Raw genomic sequence first — 16,261 nt, 5'->3', positions numbered from 1 at the left:
CATTTGGGGCCATTTGAACCCAAGTTCCTGGACCACATCAACAGCATCCACTCAAACGTCCAATTTACCATGAAAAAAGAAAATGAAGGAAAACTACCATTTCTAGCTGTCAAGTCATCTGCAAACCAAATCAACAATTTGGCCACACAGTTTACAGAAAACCCACACACACTGATAGATACCTACATAAAAACTCCAACTATCACCCAGGTGAAAAAAGAAGCACAATTAAAGCCCTGGTAGACCATGCAAACTGGATCTGCAAACCCCACCTCCTCCAAGGTGAACTGAACCATCCAAAACTGGGCTCTACAGGCCAATGGGTATTCTATGACAAACATCAGAAGAGCTTCAAGAACAAGAACAAGCCACAAGAGTAAAGATAAAGCTCCACCTAAATGAAAAATGTTCTTACCATACATCAAGGGAAACTGACTGCATAGGAAAGCTGATGAAACAACACAACCTACAATCTACGGAACCACCAAGAAAATTCAATAAATGCTATGTTCAGCAAAAAATAAAAAGGATCCTCTAACCCAGTGGTTCTCAACCTGGGGTCCAAATGTTTTTGGCTTTCAACTCCCAGAAATCCCAACAGCTGGTAAATTAGCTGGGATTTCTGGGAGTTGTAGGCCAAAAACATCTGGGGACCCCTGGTTGAGAACCACTGCTCTAACCTCTGCAGGAGTCTACCATATACCATGCAGCTGCGCACAAGTCTACATAGTAACCACCAAACGCAGCACCCAAACATGAATCAAATAACACGAAAGGCACTAAAGACTAATTCAATCAGAAAATTCAGCTATAGCAGAGCACCTGATGAACCTGGATATTGAATATTATTCGCGAACACAGAAATGCTGGACCACTCTGACAACCATCATGTCAGCCTACACATAGAAGCCATTGAAATCCACAAGCACATGATAATTTCAACAGAAAGGAGGAAACCATTAAAATGAACAAAATCTGGTTACCAGTATTAAAAAAAACACCAGAATTAAGGCATTAAATAAGGAACACCACTCAGAAACAGGGAAACTCCAGACATCAAACAATCAAGTGCCAGTTAACACCTCTGAAATGGAGGATGCCTTCAGGCAACAGAGGTAAGGCTACCTCAATGCAGATGCCATCACTGACTTTGCTGCTTCATGGTTACACAAATGCTATTCAAGCTTGCTAATTGCAACATTCATACTTGCTTTAAACAGACAAGGGTTCTTTCTCTCACCCTGAACATTCCACAGATATTATATACATTCCACTTACCTCACCTCCAACAGATTCTGGCCATGAAAGCCTTCAACAACACAATATACAAAGGTACTCATCATGATAGCTTCCAGAATGTTATATGTTTCCACAAAGAGTCATGTTCAGAATTTACACAGTACATATGTGTAATAAAGAGGTATCACATGGTTTCAAATATCTTAACTATTTTGATCCTAACAAGGCAATGTTGAAATTCCAATTTGTCAAGTAGTGTAAAGTCCAAATGCTTTATAGCCATCAGAGAATGGATACATTTTGCAGATTCTTCCAAGTTCTTCCTGTTACTTTTCTTGCTGCATACATTTGCCTTATCATACCTGGCAGGTTTAGTAAATAATGTTGAAACTATAAATACTGATAACTTGTTTTCTTAAATTAACTGAAAGCTTCTGACCAAAAAAAGAAATAGCTTGGGATCAGAAAAGAATGAAATAACATTGTGTTTATTTTGCTTCGTTATACAATCAAATAGCTCCTTTATTTTTGTTTTTAATATACAATGCCAAACCATCATATACAGTATATATAGGAAGTGACATTACGTATAAACTATTTTCAATCCCCCCCCCCAAAAGAGTTAATAAAACTTTTTAAGTAGTGATTTTGGGGTCTCTCTCTCTCACACACACACTTGCCCCATACATATCCACAACTCTGTTTTAAGTTTGTGATCCTATATATATTTAATTGCCACATTCAATACAAGAGCCTTTTTTATTTCCAAAGGTGGCATGTAAAGACTGCACTGTAAATATTTCTTTACACTGTGGATATTTCTGAATTTATTTCCAACTACTATAGTAAGTATGAAATATTTCTTGACAGATTATTTGTTATGGATTTAAAATGTCAAGAAAATATATAATCTCACATATATTTCATATCAAACAAAATAGACTTCAATCTATTCTGAACTGATGACGTGTTTGCTTTTCTACAAAACTAACAGATCAGAGCCAGGACAGTACAGTATAAAACTGAGTGATCCCTGGTGCTTTGTCTGTAGTTTTTTTCCCCCAGCAAAGTTATGCAATTCTTAAACAATGGCCCTCCTTTTCAACTACTGTTCCATGTAACCTTGCTGTACAATTGATGATTGATGATGGGTCAAGAGGGCAGTAGACTTTGGGTGCACAGCACTTAAATGCTTTATCAAAAATGGCAAGAGGCCATGTACTACAACAACACAGAGAATACTTCCTTTTACTGTACAGCAGACAAATTCCTTCCTCTTAATTGAAAAAAAATTACAGCTGTTGATTCATGACTTTCAGATCAGAGCATGAAAGAACTGACAGACCATACACACTTTCTATAGGTTGCAAAATGGAAACAAAACAAAACAAAATGCACCTTGTGAGTCTCCTCTGCTATATTCATTGTGATTACATTAATCTTTCCAGGTTGTAAAATAGAGTGAATTGAAGAGCATCAGAGGCATTCATTTAAAAGACATCGCTACTTTCACATTATACTAGATCACTGATGAATGCTTCCATCTATACATGGAAGTACAAAATAGAAGAGTATTTAAAAAAATCAAAGCAGATGTACTTCCTCCATATGAACTACCCTTTGTTTATCAGATACCAAACACTAAAAAGAACTATTTAGACTATCATATTCAAGAACAAACAGAACAAAGAAAGTCAATATCAAATGAATGATACACTCCATCTGGGGCATTATTGCATTATGCTGATATTAAAGCATCAAATCTCAGAGCATCCAGCAGCTTTGAGGCCTTGAGGTAGTCCCAGAATCATTCTCAAAAACCCCAGTGGTTTGAATGGGAACACGAATCAAGCTTTCTATAACTAATCTGTTGATGTCATGACATACACATAAAATAAGTAAGAAACAATAAAAACACTAAACCTTTCAACAGGACAATATAGTACACAAGAGGGGCTGGAAACCTCATCTTAACATTATATGGAATGTATCTTTCCCTTCCTCAATTTGTTCCTCTAACTATCATGCCCAACAACCAAATTCTCTATAGTTCTTGATCTGATCTCCGTGCAGCTTGAAATTGTTAGTTACCTTCTATATTTCCCAAATACTATATTTCCCCAATTGTATGCCGCTTTGAATCCCACCCATAATAAATAATAAAATAATAATACATACTGTATTTTCTTGAGTATAATATGCCATCGTAATGCACTCCTAAATTTTGAAGGTACACGTTACAAAAAAATTGATTTGCCCTCAAATATAATTGTTTATTCTAGGATTACAATGTTAACTATTCTTTTTACCATGCAGTTGTTTACTTTAAGCTAAATATATCATTAACATTTATAGAAAAGTGCACTTTATTGTAGTAATAAGCAGTAAATAATTGCCAATTTTCTCTAAACTCACTATTGCTTCTATAGTTTGGCCATGACAACACGCTCACGTGCCATTTATCTATTCTTCACATATTTCCTTGATGCCCCAACTCTCAAGTATCTTGTTGATATAATCATGTTGAGTTGTAATAAGTATTTTTCACACCACACAATTTAGAACTTTGACTCTACTTTAACTGCTATGACAGCTTTCTATAGTATCCTGGTATTTTGTGTGTGTGTCTGGAGCAACTTGACAAACTGCAAGTTGCTTCTGTTGTGAGAGAATTGACTGTCTACAAGGTACTGTAGTCTTGTAAGCTCTCTGGCAGAGAATTCTGAACACCTCATGAAACTGCAGATCCCAAATCCCATAGATTGGAGCTATAATAGTTAAAACAGAATAAAAGTGTTATAATTGTGTGAATGGGGTCCTAAAATAAAAATTGGCAGAAGCACATTCCCCAAATTCATGCTGAAAAGGAAACCTTATGGGTAAGAGCAAAAGTTCATAAAATGCTTTCCTGCCCTTTTCCAGCTCATCCATGTCCATAATTTTGGTTTAAGAAAAGCAGTCAGCCCTGACTCTTAAGGCTTTGTTTGCTGGATCTCTGAAGTACTCCTTAACAATAATTCAAGCTCTTCTTGTGAACACTTTGTCACATTTTCTGTCTAGGTTATACAAAGGAAAAAAAGGGAACGCAGGCCAGTGCTTGTAAAAAATCATATGCCCCCAGATAAAGTCACATTAAATACTTTTTTAAAAGTCAAAGGAGGCATTTAGAAGGTATCTTCTTAGTTCTCAATTGTTATGGTGCTGCCATGTCACTTTTTTCAAAAAGAAAAGACAGCTACTCAAAAAGACAAAAAGAAACATTTCTGAAACATTCTTTAGTAGACATGTTTATCCATGAATTAAGCCTTCCAAAAAGTACTCACAGCATCCATGAACATGTTTCCTTTCTCAGCCTAGTTACAAAATAGCTGTCTTATCCAGAGTCATACCAATGGTCCTTGCATCAGTAATACTGTCAGCTTTGACAGACAGAATCTTTCCTGGGTTTCAGGAAAGAGTTTTCCTGTTCAGGTATATGAGTTTGGGTGTGTTCAATGTCTCCCTATTACTAATAGGAGAAGAGAAAAAAGAGAACAATATCTTGTAATAACTGAAAATCCTCAGCCTCTTGTACCTAACTGAAGTAGACATTCACCTAATTGATGCAGCATGACTGACTGCATAAGTCATTCTTATTTTTGTTATATTCCTTCAAGTCAACGATGACTGCCTCATCCTAGGGTTTTCTTGACAGCATTTCTTCAGAAAAGGTTTATCATTGCCTGCCTTTCAGGCTGGAAGAGTGTGACTTGCCCAAAATCATGCAGTGATCTTCGGCAAAACATCAGAGCAGAGATCTAAACCCTGGTCTCCCAAAGTCATTATTCTATACTCAAATCACTACACCATGCTAGCTCTTGTAGTTATTGAACTAATGAATTTAAAAGGCATTCTATTACATCACAGTATTAATTAATTTAATGCAAATATCCGCATCAACTAATGTGTGCCATATATAGTCAAAAGAACCAGAGCCAAAAACGTCCATCTTACTGTTAACTTAGAAAATGAACTGTGTAGGGAGCCCTGCACACACAAACACATACCACATTCTATATACATGTCCAGTCTTGTAACAGTTTCCATGTAGACTTAGGATGTTTTTGTATTCTCATCACAGTGGATTCCATGGGCATAACTGCACCACTGAGAGCTTACATTTTCCCAAATGAAACTAACAGGAACAAAAAGAGGGCGATCTTATTGGGCTGCTCCTTTTATAAATAATAAATAAATTTATTATGTATTTAATTGAGTAATGATATTGCACCTATAGCATGGGATCTCAGTACAGTGTGCAAATAAATTTAAATAGTGCAGAACAATTTAAAATACAAGAAAAGAAATGATATAAACAGGATTAGAGAACATTAAATAATTCAATATGTCAAATGGCTTAAAAGGCTACAGCAGTTTAAAATCATGTACATGAATATTTTGGATGGCACTAATAACAGCTCAACAGGCCTATTGAAGTATGTTTATTATTCCCAGTGTTGTTATTCCACAATACACTAGTATCCTGCATTATCCTCAGGACACATACCCCACTTTTAAACAATAGCAGGAAACATTCACACACACATATACACACATACATATATATTTATTTCTTGGCTAGTAAATTCAAGTACAGTATAATTCCCATATCCGTGGGGCTGGAATCCATAATTTCACTTACCCACATCCAAAGAACATGTTATCTTTAGACATTTTCTAGGTCCTCAACACACTTCCATGCTGTTGCCAGAGGTTGACCATAAGGTCCTCTAAAGGACTTAGAAATGCTAGAAAGGTATTCTCTCTAGCCATTATCTAGGTCCTCCAGCGTGATTGATGGTATGCTTCCACCAGTAGTAATTTATTTCAATGGACTTCATTATTATCTGTGGGTTCATGATTCCACAGTAAGTGCAGGAATATATCTCTTGTGGAAATGGGGAATGTATTGTATTTAGCCCCCAGATGGCGTAGTGGACTAAGTGACTTGAAGGTTGGGTTGCTGACCTGAAAGCTGCCAGGTTCGAATCCCACCTGGGGAGAGTGTGGATGAGCTCCCTCTATCAGCTCCAGCTCCATGCGGGGACATGGGAGAAGCCTCCCACAAGGATGGTAAAAACATCAAAACATCCGGGCGTCCCCTGGGCAACGTCCTTGCAGACGGCCAATTCTCTCACTCCAGAAGCAACTCCGGTTGCTCCTGACACGAAAAAAAAAATTGTATTGTTATTCTTCGTTTGAAACTCACTGATCATATTTTAAAAAAAATCTTTGATTGATTGATTGATCAGAATATCCTTACTTTAAACTGACAAAATTGTGACAGGGTGGGATAAATGAATTAAAACTAATTTTGTACTATATGGTTGAGGGACAAATTCTGCCTGTGCTAAAATCAATGGCATTCCTCCAGCTGAGACTGGATTGGATTCAAGAGCATCAAAGCATGCCAAATTTCACACATCAAAAGAAAGGTTATGTTTAAATCAGAAATACAGCAGATGTAATACTCAGCCATAACCATGTTATAGCAAAATGGTTACAAGGTCATGGTTTGGGAGTTGAGAATATGACAGAAGATCCAATTAAAACAATAGGAACAGACATGATAAACTGACTATTCATACTTGGTAGAATTTACAATGAAGTCTCAAAAGCAGGTTCCACCTACTATATTAGCGGTTATTTTGCTTTAGTTTTAATATGGTATGCACACTGCATACCATATTATAAGTATGCTTACTTGGATGAAAGCCCTATTGATTCCAATAGTAGTCTAAAATAACCGTATACCAGATGTGAGCCTAACAAGAAATATTGTTCCTCAACAATGTATTAATGAGATAGTAAACAATTTATTGTCATCTGTGGCAGCTCCTAATTCTTAAAACAATATATCTGGTGCTTCTTGGTATCCAAACCTCCTGTTCATTCAAGTCATCTGTGACTCTTTAAAATAACTTTTGAAGATCTACAAAATAGTAATTACTGTAATATACATTTTTTGTGTTCAAAACACCCAAAACCCAGTTCTGGGCAGTCACCATTGCTTATTTCATGAGAACATGAAATATGTTAATGTTCCTCATGCCTTCTGCTGCCATTAGAACTGTGGCATAATGCATGAGGAAGGTGGCAATGACTGCAGCTGGTACACCACTCTGTTTCTGTATTTAGAAGAGATGTGCCCAGATAAATGAGACATTCAAGCACAAGTTTGAGAAAAGCTGCTTTGGAACACATGCCATGGTAGAGTCACTGAATCTAGGGCCAGGTTGATTATTAGGCTTGATGAAGCCAAATATTGGTAAGAGGTCTTGGGAAAACACAAAGACACATTACCACACACTATCTTCTTAGAGATGAAAACGGAGCTAAAACAAAACAAAAAAATCTTGATAATTAGCACGATCCAATACAACATGGAGCGAATCTGTGTCTAGCCACACAAACATTTCATTTATAGAATACATTCGGGGTAATGGACAACAATTACAAGGATCTGATGAGAGCTTCTTCAAGTTGTTACACACTATCACCTCTTCTAAGCACTGATGGAGCAAGACTCTTTCTTAATAAAGTGTTTGTCCCATCTGCTGTCCAAACATCTACTTCAGGAGTCAGCCATGCATATGGTCTGCCATGCATCTCCAAAAGGTCTTTGTTCACATTCTCAAACTACGTTTAGAAGTATCCAAGAAACCACTATATCAAAGAACTATAGTAACATGATTAAATAACTGTGGTCCAGATCAAGATCAAGCAAATTCACAAATTCAAACAATGTTCTTTGGAAGATAAAATAAAAAACAGGAATTCTGTATTTCACTCTTCTTTTTTCTAAGTGTCTGATGGTGAACTAAAACATACTAGAGTAAGAAATGGCTTTATAAAACTATGTTAAACCCTATTAAATTCAATGGCACATTCTTCAGAGTAGATACAAATAGGAGTGCACTGCTAAACTGGGGAATGGGAATATTCTTGTCCTTTTCACTGCCTATTTGCTTCTAGTATATATATATGGCTTTAAAAATAGATAGAAAATAATCTTGCCACTCAGGGAATCTCTCTGACGGATGCCGCAGATGTAGCTAGTACTGCAGACATTTAAACAAAAGTTAAGAGAACAAACAAGGGGCCACTGAGGAAGTGTGTGGTGTTTTCTCCATACATCTTTTTGACACATCTAAGATGAAACCAGAACATGTCTGTAATTATTGTGCATAGTCACAAAAGACATTGCATATGAAACCTATACCTTGGGGCATCAAAACAAATAATAGCAAGATCAAAGCATTTGATTCTTGGTTGATAAATCAAGAAAGGAAAAAATTATCACTTAAAAATAGCTGCTGCCTTCTTAAATGTCACATTTTTTCTCAAAAGTGAATAAATGAAAATGTAAAAGAGGAATTTTAATATAGCCTTACACCAAAAATTCTGGATTATGCTGAGAAATTTAATGTCTCAGAACATTCTGCCTACAAACAGAACAAGCACATGCACAACCAAAAGTAGCAACATGGAAAGTGGGAAGATATACATGAGAAATGAGAGTGAACAATTCCTTCTTTTTCAAACTTCCTTACTTCTATGTCTATGGGAAGGAACCATTCTCAAACATTCTGAATGTATGAACATAGAAGAGATGCAGTTTGGACACCGTATATAAAAGGAAGGCCTGATCATTCAAAATGTGAACGGTTATGACACCATGCATGTTTAGGACTTCAGAACTGACATTTAGAGACATAGTAGCACTTAAGCATTTGACAACTACTGACCGTACCATAAAGGTTAGGAGTTATAAATGCTTTGCAGGACTTTTGGATTCTAAGTATAGCAATCTCTGTCAGAAGTCAGAGATTGATAAAAAGCAACTCCTATTGACTGGCATTTAGTGGGGTTATGAATCATGAATCAAATTCATGCAGCACTGAAGCAGATTATACAGTGGAGATGAAAGAGCTCAAGTAGACATTTAACCCACGTCTTGACACATTCTTCTTAAATCTTTATTAAATAGGGCCACACAATGTGTCCACCAGATCAAATGCAGGCCTCTAGTCATATACAGCAACAATCAGTTGTGTGTGTGTGTGGGGGGGGGGGGTGTTAACATGATGATAAATATGTTTGTGCTATTTGTCTGGACCTCCAGAAACAAGGAAATACAAATGTTGCTGAACTCCAGACAAACTCTAAGCCATTGCTGGCAGTTCTACATCTGGTTTGGTGGGTCAAAAAGGTGCAAGTTTGATCTAAACTTACTAGACTATTGCATGCCACAAAGCAGGAGAGAATAGATATGGTGCTAAAGCTGTTTGTACCTTCACTATTCAACTTATAACAACATAAATTTCATAGGGTTATTTTAGGCAAGAAATACTCTGAGGTGGTTTGCCATTATGCACCTCTGAAGATAGCTTACATCTGTGCTACTCAAAATGATGGCCCCTGGACCAGTGCCAGTCTCCAACAACTTTCCAGGACAGAAGGAAAATATTGTTCCTAATGGACACAGATATAGTGACAGTCTCTGACATAGTGGGAAAAAAATAATTGCTCACACTCCCAAATATGAAATAGCCTGAGGAGCACTGGCCTATAGCAACTGATATTCTCTGCCAGTTTTCCTTCCAAGTTCTAACCAGGCCTGACTTTGCTTAGCTTCCAATATCAGAAACAAACTGCTGCCTTTAGAGTATTGAGAAAATTGTGTGACTCAAATGTTTGTGTCAACTCACATACTGCAGGGAAATACACTAAAAACATTGTTTAATCTGGGCCAGGGGTAACTGACCCTTATTGTTGTCTGCCTCCAAGTCATTTTTCAATTTATGGAAACTCTAAGGTGAACCTATTGTGGTTTTTCGTGGAAAGATTTGTTCAGTTGGTTTGTCTTTGCCTTCCTCTGAGAGAATGTGGCTTGCTTAAGGTCACCCAGTAGGTTTCCAAGATTGAGTAGGGATTTAAAGCCTGGTCTCCAGATTCATAATCCAGCACTCAAACCACTGTACTACACTGGCTCAACTGGCTCTAGATGTAGTGAATATTATGAACGAAAGTGCCCACTTAATTTTTCTAACTAAACTTTAGTAGCAGCAACAATACTAAATCAACTCTAATACAGCAAAATTTTCAGAGCAATCCCTAAAGATGGCTTTCCCCATGAGATTGTAAGCATAACATCTTTTAAAAGATAGAACTACAGAAGAGTTCAATTGGCTTCTCAAGAAAATGACTCAATCCCATCAAGATTTCGAGTTTAACCTTTTCTTAACTGTGAATTATATAACCTGATTACTCATCAAAGGTTCTTTGAATTTTAAAAAACACACACACAAATACAAATACATATGCTTGGCACATTCACACTATGATGGTGATGTGTTTATATCTTCTAAGGTTATGATCCTCTGTTTAAGTACATGCTCAAAAATAAATAATAATTGACTCAACGGAGCTTGCTTATGAGTAGACAAACAGAGAACTTATATACTACAATCCAGTTTTAACTGATGTTCCAAATTCACTAATGGGCAATTAATATGAAAAGTGAATCCCAAGTGTCTAATGATCATATTTTTGTGATACTTGCTGTTGCTAGTATAGACTTTATATGCCATTCTTAAAATGAAGATATCAGTGTCCAGAATATGTTTGATTTCAAAATTATGTCTTTATACCACAGGAGGCATTTGAATAGCTGATTGGAGGATGTTTCATACAGCAGCTTAATAGGCTGAGACAATGTGTGGAAAGATGCATAGAGCCTCTTGGGATTCAAATCTGTTCCCAGCTATTGACACATACTCTCTGCTGAAGGCAAGTGATATAATGAGTTGCAGGACTGCATACTTAATATTCTGCCATTAGACTTAGCAATAAACAATGCAGCAAAACAATGAGGAAAAGGCATTTTTGTTTATCTTTTTGTTTTACAATTGCCCCTGCAGAATGGAAATGCCGAGGTAATCCACCCAAGGGAAGCCCATTTGAAGCAAGAAAAATTATCCCTTAAGGAATATGGAACAGCCCGTTACTAGGAACATCCAGTTATACAGGTTCAGCAGCATAAACACAACATTCTCTTCTTGCAGCAGCAGCAGCATCCACATAGTTATTTTAAGCTTCACATGCAGCACCTCATCCCACTAGTATTTATGCACCTTGCTGTCATCCCCCTGATAGCCTGAGTGCCCAGTAAGAAGCTTGACAGCCTGAAGTCAGAGGTCACAGAGAGTTGAACGTGGCATCCGCTGCCATCACATTTGTGTCAAAAGGAGTAAACAGGAGAGAGAAAGGCGGAAAGGGAAAGCGCCTTAAGCTGGCTCCTGCTCTCAGCTGTCCTCACAGTGAATCTCACAAGCCTACCGCAGCCTCATTGACACATGACACAGAAGGAAGCCGGCAAAGGGGGGTCGCGGGAGGGGGGGGGAGGAAGAGGAACACAAGGGGTAATTTATTAAATATGCATTTTATTATCACTAGTCATTTCCCTTCAAGACATTACTTGAGTAAGATCAGGAAATTAATTGCTACCAGAAACTCAGCAAGAGACAGTGCCAGATGTAACTCATCAATTTTAGACCGGCTTCACTTATTGCACCTTATGATTTCACCTGGAGGCCATCTGGCTAGAAGGCTGCATGGTCACCTGCCTCCCTCCTCAGATTTTATATTAAGTGATGGAATATAGCATTCCACAGTATCCCCTCTAAGCAGAGCTGCAGGACAACAAGCAAACGGCAAACAGCAAGCATTCTCTGAATCATACACACCGCTCCTGCTACACTCCAGTACATAGCATCCCTGAGAAACAAAGCACGCCCTGAAATCCGATTGCTGCTTATTCCTTTGGCACTGGAGTCACATCTTTTCAAAGAAAATGGAACAACAGTGGCAGAATGATTTGCCTTTTAGACACAGAACACCCTTTCCTCTCCCACCCACCCCAATTTGTCATGTCATCTCCGGTACTACCTGTATGTATCAGAAATACGCACTCTCTCCATCCTTCCAGCCACTCTAAAGAATCTAACAGCCTGCCAATTCCGGTTGTCCATTCTCCGAGGTCACAGCTAAAAGCTAAATGGGAGTAGTGACTCCCATCAATCATACAGAATGTATGGTAGGAGACCTACTGATGTAAGCTAGTCACCAGAGAAAATACCCACTGATGACGCATATCCAGGCACAAAAATAGTTACAGGGCCCCCAAAGGGATTATTCAACAGCCTACATTTAGATATTCTTACAAGATCCAAAGTCAATTTTCTGCTCTAAGGTAGCTGTGAAATGAAGTTTAAGCCTCTTGAGCAGACAGGGTCACAAATAGCTGGTTTTAAAATGCTACTGCAATTATAAGGTGTTTGTAAATTTTTAACACTACATGATAAGGGTTAAGCGTAAATGGCACTGTGGATTCTAAAATACAACGTGCAATTTTTACAGTACTTACTTTCATTTTCTAGATTATTTCCTGCCCATGAACATCTTCATCAGTTCAACCATTGTTTATTTTTAAAAGGTATTTTAAAAGTTTAAAAAGAATATTTATCTTCTCTTTCCCTTGACCTTCACCAAAACTGGCTTAGCAAGTGTCTTAAAAGCAACATATAAAGAAACACTTGTCCTGTCTGCCTGTTGAAAGTAAACATACTCTTTTTTTAAGAAAACACATGGCAAAATGACATATCACTGTGCTACATTGTCCTTCCTCCTGAAAACTTAATGCAAAATCAAAAATACCAGAAACTGGGTGTACTAGTTAACAAAGCAGAAGAATTCCTAAAGAGTACTTCAATGTGTTCCACTGAAGTTCTCATTCAAATTTAATGCTATAACCACATGAAATGAAACAATCATGTTAGATAAGCCTTGCATAAATAAACAAAACATTTTGAACTTTTTGCAGTATGAAAGCTTGGTCCAAAATGTATTAAGGGATTACTTTCTTTCACCAGCCTCCACTTTTCTTATGTTTTTCATTCTGATAGTTAAACTCATACATGTATGCTTTTTAAACATGGGGGAAATTAGTGAAGCAGGCTGATTCACTTACACCTTTTCTTATTTTGCTGAGTAAGGGACTCTTGAGACAGGTGCTGACATTTTGCCTTTTTAGGTAGGCACAGACAACTAGAATAGGATAGTATTCCATTTTTTCCCAACTCAAGATTTATTGCACTGTTTACTACAGACATACTGATACAACTCAGCAGCAGAAAGCCTGTGTTTCTCCAGTCCTTCACCACCTGCCCAATGCCAATGTATTTCTAAAACTTTCAGCTAGATCGAGGACACGCTGTGTGGGCAGAAAAATACTTTGTAAAAAGTATTTGCCACAAGCTTGGTTACCAGTATATTGTGGGAGAGCCTGGTTATTATCACGTACTTCTCAAAGTATAATATGGTAGAGTTTGAAAACGTTACCTCTTTCTTTTCTTTTCTTTTTTTGCAGACTACACCTCCCACAATACCTACAGTCAGCATGGCACTTTTCCTGGCTTTGTATTTATGGTATGCACAATAATGCATACTGTGCCCCAGATTAATCTGGGCCATAGATGGGTATAAATGAAACTTGGCCTCAGTAATGAGCAAAGAAGACTCCATCCTGCTTACATGCTGTTGTCTTCACCATGTCTCTTCACTGAACCAGAGTGATTTCCCTCAACATACAGCCCAACCAGTACTACAAAACACATGGATACCCACAAGACTCTCTGCCCTTCACGTGTATTTTCCCAGTGGGACAATGTGTATTCAAAGTTTCAGTCAAATATTGTCTTAATTTTTTCAGGGTCAATGTGGCATCCAAGAGCCAAGTGGATAAATCAAGATAGTGCTCAGCCAGAACTTTGGTAGATGCTGCCCTCCTCTGAAGACATAATAATCCAACCAAAAGTATTCTTAAAGGAAAAACAAAGATCTGTCAATGTTTATTGGAAAACAGCAGTAAAGAAGATGGATTGGTGTGGGATATTTAGGAATTTGGGGGAGGGTCTATCTATCTATCTACCTACCTACCTACCTACCTATCTAAAACAGATGATGGATGAATGTGAAGAATAGCCATACTGAGCTCCAATCTTGGGGGAATGACAGGGTATACATGAACCTAATCACGACCACCACCACAACAACAGCGAAGACAGCACAGAGTTTTTGTGGAATGATTTGTTCAGAAGGGGATTGCCACTGCCACTCTCTGAGAAAGAGTGTGTTACCTGGCCAAGCTCATCAGTGGTTTTTGTGCTCAAGTGGAAATTTGAAACCTGGTCTCCAAAGTCAGTCTAATGGTCAAACCATTATACCACATTGACTCAGCCCCAACTCCTGCCTCTTCCTCTGCCGAGAACTGTCCCCAGGCCGTTCCAAGGAGGGCCGGCAAAGGGGCAAAGGAGGAGGCCAAGAGCAGCAGCAGCAGCCAGAGCGGGGCTCCCACCGCGGGAGCCATGGCGACTTTGGAGAACTTTTCAGGGAGTAGTCTCCGCTGCCGCCGCTGCCCCTCTCGCCTGAACTGGTGAGTGCAGAAACCCCCTGTAGCAAAAAGGGGGAGGGGGAGTCCAGGACTCAGCTTCTCCTCATCAGCAAGCGTGGAATTTCCCTATCGCTGCCCAAAAGCAGGCACTCAAAAGCGGCAGTGGTGGCAGCGTTTCTCGCACTCTGCCAGAGCTTAGTTGGAAGAGGAGGAGGAGGAGGGAGCGCCTTCCTCAGCAGCAGCGCTCCCTCCTCCTAGATCTTATTTTCGGGGGAGGTCTTATATTTGGCAATTCCCCCAAACGTCTACAAGGTCTTATTTTATGGGGATGTTCTATTTTTGGGGAAACGTGGTAGAGATGTATTGAGGAAATCAACTATTTGGTTTCTGTGAAATGTCTGAGCACCAAATGTTGGTTTCAAAGGAATGGTTTTAATAATAATAATAATAGTAATAATGCTTTATTTTTCTATCCCACCACCATCTCACCGAAGGGACTCGGGGCAGCTAACATGGGGCCGAGCCCAAAATAGAAACAAAGTATAACAATTTAAAACACATATCAGTAACTAAAAACAATGATACAACAATCAAATAAAATAATCGATTAAAACATAACATACAATAAAACATATAATAACCAAGCAAAATGAGGTAATGATACAAACATCAACCACTATGGATAAAAAAGGGTCAGGCATATGAAAATACACGACTTCAGACCTATTAATAAAGTGCATGGACAAATGTTTTGTGTTTGGGATCCGAACTTTGTTTCTGCCTTACATGATTCTGACAAGTTATCTTTGTTTCAGACTCACTTGCTGGACTTCTGTGAAATTTTGTACTAGCCTTCACGCATCACAAGTACCATTTTCTGGTGATGTCTGGGACATTTTCTCAAGAATGCCAACTTTCAAATATTTTTCCAAGTGTTACTGAACACTAGAAGCTGGCCTATACACATAGGCATGCTGATTTTTGGTGGTATATGTTCTCATATGAGAAAACAATCCATAAATGTTTCAAAAATGTTAGAATTAAATAGTTTTGCATCACATCAAAAGATAGTCCTAATGTGTTCATTAAGACGTCATCAATGATCCTTATGAATGTTTATTTAGAATTTAGGAATTGCTCTCAGATGAATTTATACTCCAGTTACACAGTCCTAGACATGCCTATTCAACAGAATTTACTCTTAGATAAATGTATGACAGTCATAAAAATTTGATATATTTCACTCTTCCATTGCAATTAATGATAAACGAAGCAAAACAAATTTTGAAAACAGGTATTTAAAAAACAAAAAAATACAGACTTCTTCACTCATAAAAACATTTCTTAACCTGATGTTTGACTATTGTTTAAATCTTTCCTTGCTTAGTCTGAAATTGGTCTGAATTTGTTCAGGATTTCAAAACAATATTGGACTTTATTGTATTTCTATTTTTATTTGTAACTAGCACAAAATGAGAATAATACAATTGATTAAAATACCCATCTGTACTATTAGTCTGAGTATTCTTG

At 37.9% G+C, this 16,261-nt stretch overlaps 1 protein-coding gene across 3 annotated transcripts in view; it reads right to left on the bottom strand.

Moving 5' to 3' along the window:
• The window catches only part of hivep2 (HIVEP zinc finger 2), a 200,178-nt gene that overhangs the window by 118,264 nt on the left and 65,653 nt on the right, over nucleotides 1-16,261 (bottom strand). Inside the window, exon 1 of one of the 3 annotated variants that reach the window (XM_062977939.1) lies at nucleotides 12,229-13,286. The exons of the other annotated variants lie outside the window; for them this stretch is intronic. The gene's annotated coding sequence lies outside the window, so the exon portion shown is untranslated. Of the gene's footprint in view, nucleotides 1-12,228; nucleotides 13,287-16,261 lie in introns of those variants that run through there. 3 annotated transcript variants of the gene reach the window in all.

The sequence above is a fragment of the Anolis carolinensis genome, chromosome 1, assembly GCF_035594765.1.
Source record: "Anolis carolinensis isolate JA03-04 chromosome 1, rAnoCar3.1.pri, whole genome shotgun sequence".
Classification (NCBI taxonomy): Eukaryota; Metazoa; Chordata; class Lepidosauria; order Squamata; family Dactyloidae; genus Anolis; species Anolis carolinensis.
This window is presented reverse-complemented; position numbering and strand designations above follow the sequence as displayed.